Below are 12,238 nucleotides of genomic sequence, written 5' to 3' on the forward strand. Positions count from 1 at the left end.
AAAAAAATCCATATTTCCCTCAAAATTTCCCGCCTTAGGGACATGATAGGAAAACGTAAATGGAACCGTTTGAAAAGTAGTTCTATTCTGAAGAGAATGAGGTACTGACCATGATCCTAGGATAAATAGGGATGATGCTGTAGCTGATTAACTGAAATTCAATAATTTACATTTAAAAAGCAATAATTTAAAATGGTTAATGTATATAGTTTAATTTGGAAATGTAAAGTTTTTGCATATATTACTGGTTTATAGAAAAAATGGTACCATATAATATTTGTCGTTGCGTAAGTGGGTATTGGTTATTTGTCTTCCCGTGGATATAAGACAGCTACAGAAATTGCGTTTTAATTGCAATTCAAAGGAATTAATATTACAATTGCGTCGTAGCATTGCTTGTAGTAGTATATAAAATATGAAATACGATATACGGTATTTTAACTGAAAAAGATAGTATCCTATCAGTTATAGTTTGACATTTCGTCAAACAAAGTATTAGAAACAACCAGGAAAACTAACATTGATATACAAATATTCAGATCATATCTTGCCTCCCCACTTTTAACGTCCAATCGCCGCCACTGAAGGTGTACCTATATAAAGTGGCCGTTACGACCAAACCTACGCTGCTAAAAAACAAATGACAAACCGTTTTCAACTTTCTGAACATGGAAAGAAAATAGATAAAAAATTAATCAGAAACTAAATTTTGTCAGCAACCATCATTGGCAGATTTCATTTTGATTGCAACCCCCCAACCCTTTCAATGCGCTTCTTTTCCGATATTTTTAAATTACGTGTCGCTTCTTTTCTATGTTCTCTATGTCTGTGCAATGTTATCACAATTGGCGGGGTACACCGTGGTGCCCTGCCTTGAGAGTAAATTTATCCCTGAGAAAACATTTTCACAAGTAAAATCAATATAAATTTCGTAATGAATGTAATAGTACTCGTAGCACGCACAAACTTAAAATAACAACAGGTGCTCACCCAGAAATTTTGGTTGGAAGGTGTCCAACGTTCCGGCGGAAGGGGCGGGGGTCAAATATAACATCTATGTAATATTATACCGTTGATATGATGCACCCGAAAAGACAATAAAGAATGTAAATGCTGCCACTGTATTCTACTGTTATATTATTTTCTGTGTGTTTCGTATTCCACGTTAATCAGTAGGTTCAAGTCTTATATAGCCTCGCTGCTGAACGGGACGTTAAACTGAAACTCAACTCAACTCTACATACATATATTGTTTTATAAGAAAAGAATGAAAAGAGATAAAGTAAAATTATATATATGTTCACATGATCAAGACAGTAATTCGTGTGAGGTTGTGGAAAAATCTGCTAATATTCATCCCCTTTAGCCTTGAAGAATCCTGGGCATCAGGTAATTATGGTCAAGGGCGCGGATCTTGGGGAGGCCCTTTCATGACTGGCATTGGGGCCAGCTTTCATGAAAAAATTTTGTGGCCCCAATGCTCATGTTGGCCACAAAATTTTTTTATGAAAATATATTTTTATTCTTATATGTATCTTTTATGAATAGCTTCCCCCCAAAGTTACAGAGTAACCGGCTCCCTTGATTATGGTGAGCGGAAATACGAGTCTTGTGCCTATATAATTTAAATCCACAATATCAATTGTATTTGTATTATTATCATGCCTACTTTTGGGAACTGGCGTCTAATTCGAGCACGGTTCTTGTCCATGATGCTCTTTCAGCTACCTAACCATCTGTACTAGTAGTAAGCCTCTATTTTCATTTTTTTTAGGAATACATTTTCTGTGTGGAAATGTAGTAAAACAGTAAAGACGCTATTTAATACATTTCCAATGGGATAAGACCCTATGACACCTCGGGGGAGTGGGAAAGGTGACATAAAAATGATGTTACACTCTCGTAGCACGCATGGGGGCAGATTTGTTGTTACGAATTTGTTAAGCAGCGCCGTGCTGTGTAAATAAGCAGAACAATATTGAGGAGAGATTTGTTTCAAGTGAATAAGCACAACAATGCCTTGTGATTGAGGAAGATAAAATTAAGTATCACTAATATAACAAATAAAATGAAATAAGAATAATTGTAATACATTCTAGATATTTATTATTATTATGAATATTATTATTATTATTATTATTATTATTATTATTATTATTATTATTATTAATATTATTATTATTATTATTAACTTGTTTCGTTCTTTGTTACGGGACGTGTCATTCATGCTCCCACAGAGCACATCACAGCCAGTGGACGTACATATTAGATCCAGAACGTCCAGTTTTAGTACATTGACTTATGCGTAACATCCATTGGTTGTCCATATTACGTTCGGCAATGGATATCTACATTCTGAACTTGAGTGGACGGTCCATTGGATGCCCATATTACGTTCAGAAGTGAATATCCATTTTCTGGAATTCAGTGGATGGTCCATTGGATGTCAATATTTAATCCACGAATGAAACGTCAACGGACCTAAATTATCTGGATAAAAAAGAGACGTACGGAAAACAACATTCAATTGTTAGTGACGGCACATGCGCAGATCCTTGCACAGTGCACTCTCAGCCGGTTTGAATTGAGTGGTTGATTAGAAGCTTTACGAAGAGCTTTGTATGTTGGAGTGAAGAAGAAACAGAGAATACGAACTGCGAAAAAGGTAAGATATGATGAGTGATTTGTTTATATAGATTTATTCCGGTGCACCATTTATTATACAACTGAAAGTTTCTGTGTATGTGGACAAAAGTAAGTCATTATCAATTATAAATCAATTCTTAATTAAGAAGGAACAATTCAGGACGTGGATAACTTCACTATTACGTCGACATGCCATTTCAAATCTTATATTCGGGTGTATTATAATAGGCTGGGGTAACGTAGATGGGCACATGGGAATTGGTAATATATATATATCAGTGAATTCGGGTGGTGAAGAGTGTAATAATACCCTCATATAAGATACTAGTGAGGTTCGTTCCTTCTGTACCAAAGCTCAGGACTCAATTCGACATTACTCAAGAAGACGGTTCTACCAAATTTTGACAAATTTCTTACATTCCAAGGTTAGATTAGAGTTTTGTATTTCTTTTAACCCAGCATGCACAAAATGAGGAGCACCATTACTACTTGCAGATTGACTTCAAGAGGGCTCAGTATGGGTTAACTACTGTATCGCCGGACCAATTTTAGAAAATTTACCAGAAAATTGGATAGTTTCTTTCGGTTCGCGAGTAAAAGTAAGTTGAGGGTGATAGTTACCAAAATACTTGTTGTCGTTAGTTATTTTTGATATTGTAAGCTACACTATATATATATGGGGGGCGGAAGGGACTATTTGGTGGTATATTTGTTATGGTTTTTGGGAAAGGCTTGATGACAAGATTGTGTCATATCGTGATTGAGTTTTATGAAATTATTCAAAAATGAGAGTCGGTTGTCGAAATTGTGTGAATGGCATGGTCTACTAAACAGGCAAAAAGTTTATTGTGACTAGTGTAAACAAATTGAAGCTACAGAAAAGAAGAGGCACATTTAACCAAACCTAATCGAGTATAATCTAATTTAGTACTTTTTTGGATTGCATGTAGTACCTCCCCCAAAGCTGTGCAACACATAAAGCGTGCATTTTATGAAATGAACTGTTTGATGAAATTGTTTTCCCACCATCCTCATTTATGCATATACTCATCGCCGCTGATGCGCCTGCTCCCTACGGACGCTGTTTCTGCTCTCCTGTTTTGACTCGGTCAGATGGCATTCGTGTTTTTTACTGGCCACGTAGCACAAATTAGTCAGTGTTTTAGGGACTAGTTTTTATGCCATACGTTCACATCGTATTTCGAACAATAATCATTGCCAAGTGAGCCAGGGCCAATATATAGTATTTTGGGTGAGAAACTAAATAATATTCCTTTTCTTATTTTCGTATTCTAGCAATACAGCAGTAATGCCATAAGTACAAATACATTGCGGATGTGAGCTCCTCCGTGGCTAAGCAGTTGGCGTGCGAGACCCGAGTTCGATTCCCGGCGAGAGCTCAGGTGGTTCGGATTCCACATTAATCAGTAAGTTTACGTCTTATATAGCCTTACTGATGAACGGGACGTTAAACTCAACAGCAACGACATTGCGGATACCGGTTCTGAAAGACGGGTCTGAGACTAATAAAAAAAATTATGGGTGTGGCATAAAGCCTACAGTGCATGATGATGTATCAACTTGTGCTAGGTGACCAATAAGAAGCACGAATGCTATATTCCCGAATCAAGGCTGGGGCTCGGTAGGGAGGGCGTACGTCCGTAGGGAGTGGGCGTCTCAGCTACGAGAGTTTTTATTTATTTATTGAACAAATTCCCAGATACAGCATAATTGTGCCATTTTACACAGGGAAATTTCAACAAGCGGGAAAAAAAGAAAAATAATTAAAAAAATAAACAATAACAGTAACATCAATAGTATTAACAAAGAGTGCACAAGTAATATTATTTAGCCAGCACGCGTTTTATTGCTCTTTCAAACACCGGGTAGATCGAAAAAATGTCCACCTCACTAGTTAGATTATTATAATAGTTGGGTACTCGGTGAAAAGGAGACCTCTGTTCAATTGTCAACCTAGGTCGTGCAAGATGGAATAGGTAAAGAGTTATACGCTAAACGAGGATAGTGGAAAAGCACATATACACATAAAATACTTCCACTATCACTTGAATTAATTTCAATATGGTGTGCACTGACAGTAATTACTCATATTCACACTTTCATTTCTTCACGAAATGTGTTTCCCATCATATTTTACCCATAAGTTTTCTATTTGGTGTAATCGTTTGCTTGGATGAACCCCTCAATTAACATAGCGAGCGATAGCGAGTAAAGGCGGGTTGTTAGAGACCCATAGGGCACATTACTTTCTTGTTTTATTACTACTGAATGGGAGGCGAGTCAGTGTTCTGCACCCCTGCCGCTTGAATATGTTGATGCTATTTGAAATGATCTGGGAAGGATCTATATAACTGCTCCATTATTATGTGCATTTACATCAGGTTAGGTTAGGCCTAGTTTGTTTCAGAGTATAATGAGAGCTCTTGGACATTTTACACTTCTAGTTATCGCTTAAAAGCTCTTCTCGCATCATTTCTCGTCTGCTCAGAGGAATGGGGTGAACATGTATTCGCCAAGCGGTGCCTGATCTCTACCGAAATTGCATACAGCACAACCCAGTAATGTGTATCGTTAGATTTAAATAAGAAGAAAAGTAAAAAAGAAATAATTTAAAGATGAACTCCCCCTCTGGCCCCAATCGACAATAGTACAAGTTCCTTGAGTCCACCTCTTTTCCTTCTTTTACCTTTCTTCTCTTCACCTGCTTCTTCTTCCCCCTTCTAATCACTTATGCTCCGACGTTTCGTAAATGAATGAAAATTATATTTTTGAGTTTTACGTCCCACGGTTATACCTGTTACGCTAAATGAGACGGTGGTGATGATGAGAAATGAATTAAATGGTGGAATGAAGAAAGTGCGAGGAAATGGGAGAACCCCGAGGAAACCTACGCACATGGTGTTTGTCCACCACTTTTTACTTGGCGGGAACAGGGTTTGAACCCGGGGCCAGGGTGCGAATTGGCGGGGGGGATGGCAGGGATTTCCCCCCTGACAAAAATCTTTCCCACCCTGGAGAAGAAAAATTTTATCCCTGGCAGGGATAACTTTTTCCCCCTCTGGAGTATTTTTAAGTGGACATAAAGATAAGTAGGTCTACTTTGCGTAGCTAACCTAAATATTACTTGAGTGAAAATTTATGAAAGATCTCACATCTCAACTGTTTTGTACTTGTTAGTGTATATATATATATGGGGGGAGGACTGGGTGCGCATATGGGTGAAATTCATCCCCCCCTGGGAAAATATTTCAATTCGCACACTGCCCGGGGCCATATGCACCAGAGGTGAACGCTCTACCAGTGAGCCATTGTTTCGTAAAGTGAGAATTCTTCAAGTCATCTGAAGGCATTATTTTATAGTGAAGATACGCTTTCACAATACGATATACTAAAAGCTTTTAGATACAGTGTTTATCTACTTAAACATATCTGCAGATATTGTAATATAAGAACTGAAAATACTGCACAATAAAAACTGAAGATGCTGGATCATAGATACTCAAGCGCCAAATTGTGTATTTCTATGTAATTATTTTTTTTATTTTAATTTTTTAATTTTATTTATTGATTTTTCCCCTGAATTATTTTTTCTCTGTTCTGCCTGAAACGCTCCCGAATTTCAATACTTCGGTGTGTAACTTATCATTACAGTGATTAGAGAGAGAGAAACTCTTTTCATACCCTCCCCATTTTCCTTTTTCCGTATAGATTTTTTTTTATCGTGTATTTAAGTATCAGCGCTTTGCCAAGAAACAGAAATGTCAGTTAATAAATAAACATAAACGGTCTATAGCATCAAATTTTCTGTTTTTGGGATCATAATAGTAAAGTTTATTTTTTTACAGTATCCTTTATATTTATTAAGTTGAAATAATTAGTAGCAAATGCTAGCAGTGATATTTTTTCTTCGTCACATCTGCCACAGGTGGATAGAAGAAATGTCATTGGTTAGATTTTAGCTCCGAGATTTCTAGAAGCTGGGAGTAGGAGATGCAGAAGCGCCTTTTCTTCGAATATCGGGGTTGGATTAACACGTACAATGTTATTATAGAAATTTTCTGGTTTAAAGTTTCGGCGTAAAAATGTATATCGACCAGATGAGGTTGAGTGGAAATTAGTCGAAATTTGTTTTTGGTAAGTAAATAGTACAGAATGTCTGGATAGTTTTTCCTACTTGCTCCATTTACTTTATGATAAATATATTGTCGGTTTTGAGGGAAAATACTTAACTGACATGGGTGGTGCATGGAGTAATCCACTATTTGTTTTCTCGATAAAATATTTTTAGTATGGATAGTGTAATGGGATTAATATTAAAACACTGTAAAGAAATGTTTGTTTTCAGAACATGTAGAATATAAGCGCCTGTTTGATTTTGAACTTTTAAGTGAACGTGGATATTATTGGTTACCAGACAATACGGAAACTTAACATCATGTGCTTTTGTAATAGGCCTCACTTATTTGAATGGTGTGGTTAACAAACAAAATGTGCGCTTTGGACTAATGTGAATCCGGGATTGCTCCATAAAAGCATCATGATTTGAGGGTAGCCATGGACTGATTTGAAACTTTATTTTGATTTACAGTCTTAACTCATGTGACTATTTTTCTAAGGCCCCCACAAGAAAAAAAGTCTTCCCGGAAATTTGATGTAGCTCAGAAGACTTCATGTGTGCAGTGAAATCGTAGAAAACATGTGCCCTTGTAGTCAGTAACATTCATGTTCGCTTAAATAAAATTTAGATTCAAAATGGGGCCCATATGAAGCATGATCGACGTTCGAACATTTCTTTCGATGCTAGTCTCATTGCAATAACCTTCCAACTAAAAGCTTTATCGGCAAATCAAATAATATTTAGATTCAAAATGGGGCCCATATGAATCATGATCGACGTTCGAACATTTCTTTCGATGCTAGTCTCATTGCAATAGCCTTGCAACTAAAAGCTTTATCGGCAAATCAAATAGTGGATTATTTTGTGCGAGATCCAATGTCAGTTCTTCTTTAGGACCGACGATATGTGGCTGGGTTATTCCATGTCAACACAGTCCATAGCCCACCATCTCCAGAATTAAATGGCATTTGCAGTACTGTCCTAGTAGAAATGCAGTGTTAGGTTCATACGTGTAGCATGTTACCAGAGACACGCGTCTGAAATATATTTAAAAAAATGTCAAAAATATTGCATCATCAATTTGGTTTTAGGCGTAATATTTAAAGATTTGGTTTTAGTCTTAATATTTGAAGGTTAAATTGTAAGCTATAATGAACGTAGATAAAATTGTAATTGATTTGATCATTTCTTCTAAGACAGTTAATGTAATTTTTGTCCAGGATAACACGGAAGTAAAATTTAGTTGAGAGAAAAGGGTCGGGTTGAAAATGGGCTGTAGTGTGATAATTTGATGTGCAATGACTCAAATATGTTTATCTCCTTTTTTTTAAAAAAATAGTACATTTTTTATGTTGCACATTTAATGTGCGATAAATATATTTTCGTAGTAAATGGGCTCAATGTTAGATAGATAACATTTTTGAAGTCGATTACAAATATCTACCTTATAACATTTTTCCTTTCAATTACACATAATATATCATGTCTTGCTCTAAATTAAAGTTAGAGGCAGCGCCGTAACTTAGATTTTTTTTTGCGGGGAAAGCATTAATATTTGAGCCCCCTCGAAAAGATTGTTTGGACCCTCCCACAAAATTCGAAAATAGATCTCGTCTTTCCATCTTTCTCTTACTCTTTGTGGGCCCTTCAGCTCTCTGCAGGGCCCATTCCGTACATGACAAATTAACTAAAGGACAATATTTACAAATGTCAAAGCCATAAGAATAAATATTGTTTCTGGGGCACTTAATAATAGACATTTTTTACTGAAGTGGGTCCACGACACATTTTTGTTTTATCTACCTGTTGTGTGCTGTTTTGTGTATGTAATGTAGTGAACCTGTTTGATGCTTCATTTATAATTACATGTATTACAGTATATGAAATAAAAAAATGTCTTAAAGTGGGCCACCTCGAACGGCGGGGAGCTTTCCTGGAGGGGCAGTTGCCCTCCCTGCCCCCACAAGTTACGGCCCTGGTTAGAGGCAAACAGGCATGATTACGTCAATTGCTGCAAAATTCTTTAGTTGCTATTTTTACATTTTCTGGTTATGACTAGTTTACATCTCATAGATTTGCAGATGTTAGAATGTCAAAATAATACACACAGACTCAAGTATAACACTTATTCTTCTTTCCACAGAATCCGTAGAAAAAGCTTGCGGGACAGTTACAGAGAAAAAGTGGAGACGATAATTCAGAAGTGGCTGTGATGAACGAAGGAGAGACAGGAGGGAAGAGAACAAAGGTTAGTTATGATTTATTGAGCAAGTATAGTTTTAAGTTATAAAATTCAACAAATTTCCAAAGTAGTAAAATGATATTACGGTTGTTTTAATGGATTGCGTAGAACATCAGGTAGACGAACAAGATAACGTACAGAATAGAAACTGAAGTTTAATGTACTCTGGCAACAAACTCTACGATACCAAGAAGCTGTGTTGTATTGAAGTAATAGTATACTTGCTTACAGTTACCCGTTTAATTTAATTTTTTAAAAATGTCAGGGTGTTTACTCAGTGTTTAACAAAACTTTTGAAAAAAAAATGATAGTTTCACCGAACAGCTTGATATTCATTTGTATTCATGCTACATAAGTAGTAGATTAAGATACGAAACTATTAATAAATACATAGAAATGTTTAAACCTTTTAGGATTTCCACTTTTTGAGTTAACCTGAGACTTTCACTCAAACAACTACTGCTTCCTTAATATTTGGCGTAGGATCAAGCTTCATACCTTGTTTCTTAAGGATAGAGGATAGTTTCCAATGGTATCATTCGCTTGTCTGTACGTAGCCATCTAAAAAAATCTGATAAATAGTACTTGGTATACTGAATGTGTGTGCCAAATTTCAAGTTTCTATCTTGAATAGTAAGGGCGGGAGAAATTTTAACAAAAATTCCCACAATGCCCCAAATTACCACAAAACACTATGATCTCAGGGGAAAAAATTCCTGAGACATCCCTAATTACCCTAGGGACATGTGTCGCCCATATTCTCTTCTGAATAGAACTGTCTTTCAGGCGGTACCATTCACATGTCTCCATCATTTATCTAAGGCGGGAAATTCCAGAAAAAAGATTTTTTGGTCTAAATTTCCCTTTTTTCAACTTTTAGCCCCTCTGGACCCCCCTGTTTTAACGCAGAAATCTGAAAAAAAAAATCTGTTAAATGCTACTCGGTGGACTGAATATTTGTGTAGAATTTCAATCTTCTAAGTGCAAAAATAAGACCGCCAAAAAAAATTTAAGAAAATTCCCCATGTTACCCTATACAGAAGTATATTTTGAAAAAAAATCACTGAGACGTCCCTAATTACCCTAGAATAATAATTCGACCGTCACTCTCTTCAGAATGGAACTGCTTTTCAGACGGTATGACTCATGTGTCCCCATCATGTATGTGAGGCGGAAAAATGACGAAAAACGGGTTTTTGGGGGTAAAAATATCCCTTTTTTCACCCCTTTTCCCCTCTGGTTCCCCCCTGTTTTAGCACTGACATCGGAACAAAAAAAATCGTAAATACTACTCGATGGACTGAATGTTTGTGCAAAATTTCAGTCTTCTACGTGAAAAAATAAGCCCACCAAAAAACAATGAACATAGCCTCCATAATGGGAAATTTCTATTTCAAAATTATGTCGTCATCACCTCTTATGTCTGGACGCAGAACGGTCTGAAACCGTACGTAATGTCTTCTACAATGTCTCTGGACTTGAAAAACAAAAAACCGGACGAAAAAGTTCAAATAGAAGAGAAATAACGCAATGTACCATGAAAAATGCGTATGGAACAAAATGTACCATAAGATCCCCAAAGGGTTAAATATTTGTTATAGAACCTAAATAAGCGATCAAATACGATACTATGCCGTGGTAACAGAAGTTACTATAAAGCCTAAAAGGGTTAAGCTTTGGAAACGGAACGCCACTGTTGAGCTTCGCACTGCCGCCACCTGTACATATATTATTTCGGAAAGGTGGGGATATATTCGTACTTACAGTATATATTTTTTCCGATATTTTAGAAAATAATCCCCTTTAACATTCTTCGATCTTACAATGGAATGAGAAAGCCTGTTTCTTAGATGGAACGGCTTTTGGGAGTTAAACTTGAAATTTGAGATTCATCGTATTGTGCTTGAACAGAATAAAGTATGAAAAGGAAATACATTTTGTGGCCCAAGGCTGCAAGAAAAAAGTGGATTTTCAGAAACTTGAAACTGCCGCTAATAATACATTTTGTAATTTGTATTGATTAATTGATTTTGAATTTAACGTCCGTTTCAGCAGCGAGGCTATATGAGACGTGGACCTATTGATTAACGTAAAATCCGAATCACGTGGGCTTCCGCCGGGAATAGAACCCGGGTCTCCCACGCTAAAGGCGCGTATGCTAACCGCTTAGATACGGAGGAGCTCATTTTTGTAAGTTGTAGTTCAATTTGGAATTTGTAATTTTGTATACCTTTGAGTCCCGTTTGTATAGTTTAAAGGCAAAAGGTCCCAAGTTGAATCCGTCATGTAATTTTTAGCCTTTAAAGTTAAACATTAAGAACCTTATTTAACGTCAACCTCATAATCTGATTTTAATTTTGATCGTTGTGATGTTGATTATACCTAGAATTAATTTTCCCATTTTCTTAATTTCAGAAAAAAGAAAAATGGAGCGCACGAAGAAAGAATCTCATGATATATCAGTGAATATTTACTCCTACTTCTAGAAGGTTAAAATTCACTTGTTTTTAAAAAATATATTTATTTTAGTAACAATATTATGCGTTTATAATACATTTTATAATCAAGAATAAAACATGTATACGAAACTTTTAATATCATTGAGATGCGAAAGAAAATCGTATTACAATCTTATTCAATATATTAAAAAGACAAATATTGTGGAGCAGTATATGTAATTAGAGGTAATCCAATAAAGTATATTGTTATGTTGTTCGTTTCTTTCTATGTTACGCCTTTCTTATTCTTTAATGTATATAATTTCAATAATTTGTAACGTTCTCGGCCATTAATGGATGGCATATTTTGATTGAAGTTAATGTTTCTCCTATGAGTATGATAATAAGCAAAACAAAAAAAAAGGGGGGGGGGTTGTGTTATAAAGTTTTGGTCATCATTTGTTTCAATATGAGAAGTGAAACGTAGATGTCTTGTCTGTTCTCAATACTAAGGAAAAGGAAGAACTGATATTTCCAAATGAATTTGAAACTTTAGAGTGAATCGAGGGAGGTTTCGGTTTGTGATATCTTTCTACGCATCTACAAAGAGTGGAAGACGATGCAGGTTTGAAGCTTTTTTACTCAACAAATTGTATTAACTGAAGCATATGGGCAGAATACTTTACTTTGTTAATTATATTTTGAGTTCTCATTTTCGAGAGATAAGGATGCATTATTGTAAGGAAGGATTAATTCATGTAAAATTGGAACTAG

The 12,238-nt window shown here is 35.9% G+C and overlaps 1 long non-coding RNA gene across 1 annotated transcript; it reads left to right on the plus strand.

Annotated features, from left to right (window-relative positions):
• Positions 1-2,546: 2,546 nt before the first annotated feature.
• LOC145694268 (uncharacterized) lies at positions 2,547-11,728 on the plus strand. Its single transcript, XR_014132991.1, has 3 exons — positions 2,547-2,665; positions 8,928-9,032; positions 11,442-11,728. It is a non-coding gene; the product is annotated as an uncharacterized LOC145694268 (long non-coding RNA).
• The last annotated feature ends 510 nt before the right edge of the window (positions 11,729-12,238 follow it).

This window comes from Thermobia domestica, chromosome 9, assembly GCF_964235325.1.
Source record: "Thermobia domestica chromosome 9, izTheDome1.hap1.1, whole genome shotgun sequence".
Taxonomy (NCBI): Eukaryota; Metazoa; Arthropoda; class Insecta; order Zygentoma; family Lepismatidae; genus Thermobia; species Thermobia domestica.